Raw genomic sequence first — 5,593 nt, 5'->3', positions numbered from 1 at the left:
GTATGGGAGTGTGTATGGTCATTCAGCACAATAATGTGGTGTCCCTGAATGCTAACATGCAGGGGTGGGCAAAAGTAGGTTTACAGTTGTAAGTACGTTAGGCCAGCAATATGAGCACTTATGAGATTGTAACAAAGTGCATTATGACATTGTGACATTCTTTGAGTTAATAAAATTAATAAAGCTATTGAGTTAATAAAGCTATTGCCATAATCATAACCTGCATGTCTTGTTCCATATGAACAACTGTAAACCTATAATGGTGTACTTTTCCCCACCCCTGTATATTGTTCTTGTCTCCAGCAGGGATTGTTGATTCCATGAACGGACTAGATCCAATGCTGAGAAATGCATTGTGGAAAGGTACATCTGCTAACATTATTGCCTCAAAAGCATAAAAAAAATCATGAAATAAATAGTTTTATACTTAGCTTGTCTTAAACAATCATTGAGATCATAATCCAGGTTAGGCTATGCTATGATAACAATATGGAAAACTCAAAAGAGATGAACACAGCAGTAAAGCGGAGGTGCTCTTGATGCTCCAGATGTTATCTTCTGCAGGTGCTGTTGGTGTATGGAGAAGTTTGGAGGGTGGAAGATTATTGAGGTCAGGCATTCAAAAGGCACAGGATTATGGAAGTCAGTGTTTGTACTCCAGTTTATCTGGGGTCCACTGGGGTTTTCAAGTACAAGTGTATGGTAACATTTTTAATAACTTTAAGCTAAAATTGTTTTTCTACTATAAATCAATTAGTTATTAACTAGGACCTTTGCCACACTTACCCCCTTATTCTAAATATAGTTGGTAACAATGAATTTTCTAGGCATATCTCCTGGCAGAGATCATGAAATACATTTCTTACAGACTGATAAAGCACAATATTGAAAACAATAAGAAAGAATGTAAAGATGTATAATATAAAAAAGGAAAAGCAAACAATATAACATAATAATGATGCCACAACCCTCACAGGTTTGACTATGATATTGATTTTTATTTTGTTCAAACATTTTTCTTGTTATTTGATTACATTTTTATGTATTCCTTTGTCTACAGAAGTTTCAGTTTCATTTTAATTTTGAATTGTAGCCTAAGCATTATTTTTATTGTTTAGAATTCAACATGCTTATCCTCATTTTGTGGATTTCCTTTGGTACCGGTGGCCATTTTGTGCCTAGCACTTACCCATAGCTAACATGTGACACAAGGAAGTTGTGCATCATAAAATCATGATGTACAGGAGAAGGTATTTAACACATCAACATGCTCCTGCCGTTGTCTAAGATTATGGATTCCTGTTGTCTTTCTATCATATTTTACAGTACAATTTCTGTAATTTAACCAAGAGAACAGATGTGGTTAAAGTAAAAATAAACGGGTTGAATACTGGGAGATCAAGAATGCATCATCAAAAATCAAGTCTTGACACAAGAATCAGAATTGAAAATATATTTGATAAGATTTCTTTAACCTCTCTCTTTCTCTTCAGTACCAGGGCATTATCTCATTGTCCTCAAGTCTAATAGTTTCCCAATGGAAGAATCCTGAATCTGTCACTTTCTTGGTCTGCAAGTCCTCTTTTTACATCTTTGCTTTATTAGAACTGTTAGCCTTTGCTTATTAATGGGGTACCTGTGCATACTATTAGTAAATGGGAACTATCTAACTATCTCCATAATCAAGTCATGGCTGACAGCAAACCCCTGATTTCAATTTGACACTTTTCTAATAGATTTCTTTCCTCAGCTGGGCATGTGGATCTCTGGGCCCTGTCAGTTCCATCAGTCCCAATTTAAAATTCACTGCTTAAATAGCTCCAGGGTGGGGTTGGTTTTGGGTGGGTTTCTTCAATTTGTACATGAAATCAATTTCCTAGTTTTTTGTTGTCTTTCCATTTGTTTTGACATCAATAAAAAATAATGAAAAAACAATTAAAAATAACAGAAACAAAGACGGTTAGCAAGGTGATTGTTAAATAAAGGAAATAGCAAAGACTTTGCTTTTGATTTGAATCAGTTAACAGATATGGACTTGTGGTGAATTTTTTATCCCGTCATCTCATTGATAGTTCAGAACCTAAAACCTAAAAATAATGGGAGCTTAGAAATGGCTGAGGGAACGTTCCACAACATTTCATAACTAAAAAACGTAGCTCAAAGTGAAAAAACTAATGTCATCACCAAACTCACTGGGATAGAAAACCTCCAAGTCAAACTGTGAATTCACACCAAAAGGAAAAAATAAACTAAGACAAAATATTCAACACTTTCATGTTGCTAGTTAGCGTTTTCTCAAAGGTTTTAGGGTTGCATCTTTTTTCATTAACAATTTTGACTATGAGTTTGGTTAACTTTTTGGGATTTGGTATTTAGCTAATTTATTTCTTTTCTTTTTTTTTTTTCTGGTTTCTGACAATTGCCTGTTTAAAGGTTTCTGAATCAATCCTCCTTTTCCTGGCCTGTTAAAAAATGCTGTCTTTCCTTCACAGCATTGAAATTGAGAACTAGAAATAAAAATATATTGTACAGTATGTGAAAGAGTAATATTACATCAGCTGGTCTGGTATAGGATAGAAAAGCTAACTTGAATATGCAGACCACAATGACATACTGAATAATGATTTAACTTGACCACTGCCTCAACCCCACTCCCAAACTCAAGTTCCCTAATATAAATTTGGCCATTCAGATTACATGGAAGGGAGCAGGTGATGAACCAACTGCTTTTGAAGCAGATGTGCCTACAGTCTTTATGAAACACAAACCAAACATAATGGGCTCCATGATCTTGTGAGTTTTGTAATCTTTCTTTGCATCTAATATTTAAAATCAATTCATATCAACATTCTGAGGCAGTAGTAAGTGTTGTCGACTAATAACTCAAAAGTACTGCCCTTCTACTCCTATTTTCCTTCCACATCACAAACACATATGGCACCATTTCAGTGCTTATTTTGGATGGGGCTTCATGAGTCCTTACATTTACATACATTTTCATTGAAATTGCAGTGCTAAAATTGGTATCCGATTGCACATCTTCTAGTATTTGGGTATGCCAGTCTTGCCTATTGTCTTGCATGTCAAAATATGTGACTGCGTGCCAACCAGCACAGTTCTGTGCACCCTACTGTACTGCTTGACAGAGCCAGTGATGTATGAAGAGTTAGCAGGCATGGCAAGTTCAGCCACAATATCTGCTTTCTTCTTTTCCACATGGTAGGTAAAACACAAGACATTAGACAGTCAAGCTTCCTTTTCTGAGCTTCCAAAACACCTGTTTGATATTCCTCCTTGCTGCATTCCACGCATTGTACTTCCTGATGAACATTCATTCGTTGTCAACTCTCATATTTGATTTTGTCAGAGCCAGTCGTGGACTAGTTAGAGTGAATTGCTGGGTATGCCACACTAGGTAACTGCTGCTCACGGGAGTGTGCCGTTGACTGCTTTTAACTCACCATGATTATATAAATAAAAAATACCACTGAAAATCACTGGAAAAGTCACGTAATGTGCCATAGCCATTAGAGAAACATAAATGCATATCAAAGTAGACATAAATCACACAAAATACAACTGTTGCACACAACTTTACTGGATAAATGCTGTTATTAACATCAACACAGAATTTTCAAGTTAACTTTTCTGCATGAAATACTTTGATGCGTAACTTATGGGCTCAGTCTTTAATATTTTCTGTCTTACCACTGCAGATCTGGGATGCTGCTGGAGTTAAATGTGCCAAAAAACTTTTAATAATGACCTTTCACTTATACAAAATAAGGCAAACAATTCAAAAGGACAAAATATACTTAATAAAAAAGAAATTGCACCTAGATTTTCCAGCTGGACGTCTTCAACGCTTGCAGTTGTGTGTTTGACAAGCTAAAGTCCATCCATCCATTCATTTTCCACCTCATGTATTATTCGAACAGCCGCCACTGCTGCCTCCTCTCGTCTTCGCGATATTTTTTTCCCTTTTATCATTTTTTACTTGAATAGACAAAGAGCACTGCTAAAGCTAAAACTCCCAACTTATTTCCGTTTCCGTCCTGCTTTTTCCCTTTGCATCCATCCACCTCCGCAGGACAACCCGCCAGCCCTCTGCGCGGGAAAACAACACATTCGCGCCTTCTTCCTTCGCCAAACTTTATTTAAATTTCCTGATGTGTCTGAACTTGGAAGTAACTGATACCTATTTATCTGCATATTCATCATACAAGCCCGGATCAAGACCTGCGCCTAGCACCTTAACAGAGAGCTGTTCATACTTAATGCAGCGCGAAGACATTAATGTAGAGCGGTATGTGTCGCGTGCGGTGTGCGAAGACTCGATCGCTTTACGAAGCGCGGTTACAGTCAAGCTCCCTTGGTCATTTCGGCACTTGGTGTCAACATCGTTTCATCGGGAGTGCCCTACCTCCTCCCCTTTTCGGCACGCGCAGACTCGATCGTTTCATCGTACCTTCTGTAGATTGGTTAAAACGACTTTTGTCGTCACGAACGTGCTGATGGTAGATTTGCCCCGTCACTATAGGTTGCGTGTAAGTGTTCGGTTAATCGGCGACTGAAAACTAGGGTGACGAGACCCAAACCGGTACACTAGTGTACCGTGAATATGTGTGTCAATTCATGTCCATGCACAATACCCATTAGGGCATTTGTTTAATGACGGCTTTGTCTCATCATCATCAGACAGGAATAACCTCAAAAACAAGCGCATATACTTTCACATCACTACACATTTTTTGAAATGGCATTTTAAATTTAAGAAACATTTGTAATGCTTCATTAAACATCTCAGCGCATTTAATACATTACATGCATGGGCAAAATCAGCGCATTTTAGAGTACATAAACATTCATTACTGCTTTTTGGACAAACCCGGTGTATTTGGATTGTTTTTAAAGGTCCATATTTAATGTTAATGTACTATATACTCTTACATGTAAAGAAGCCAGTGCGGTGCATTAAAATGATGCCATAGAGGGACCATTTTTGTTCCTAACAGAACCATCCTTATTAAGGTTCCAAAAAGAATCTTTATTTATTTAGATTTGTAATAGGCTTCATACATTACAAAAAATGGATCATAGATTTGTGAGATCTCAAGGGGTTCCTGATTTTAAAAGGTCACTCATAACAGCACAGTTTCAATTCAGGTTTTCATGATCTGCTTGTATCCTGATTATTAGCCTTATAAACGTTGAAAATGTGTTGTGTCCACATATTAGGACCTTTTTCAAAGGCCAGCTATACACGAAGAACCCTTCATAGACTGAAATGATCCTTTGCCAAGCAAGGCCGTATAAGCCTACCACGTAGCCCAGTAAAGTGTCATTGCTTTTGCAATCAGTGCTCAAAGTTTTGGTCTCATCCATTTGGTACTGGTTTGAGAAAAGGTGACGCATGCTGCAGCCCCTGATTAAAAACGCATTTTCTTCTCGGCATGGTCGATTTGTGAGCTACACGGCATGGGCTGGTATCATCCTCTCCATATTTTTTCCATGACAGATTGAAGCGCCTTGAGGCAACGCCCTAAATGACAGCTGTGATTGATAGGCGAACGAAGCACACAGTGTTGCTTTT

Source organism: Polypterus senegalus, chromosome 13 (assembly GCF_016835505.1).
Source record: "Polypterus senegalus isolate Bchr_013 chromosome 13, ASM1683550v1, whole genome shotgun sequence".
Lineage (NCBI taxonomy): Eukaryota > Metazoa > Chordata > Cladistia > Polypteriformes > Polypteridae > Polypterus > Polypterus senegalus.
Note: the sequence above shows the minus strand (reverse complement) of the source record.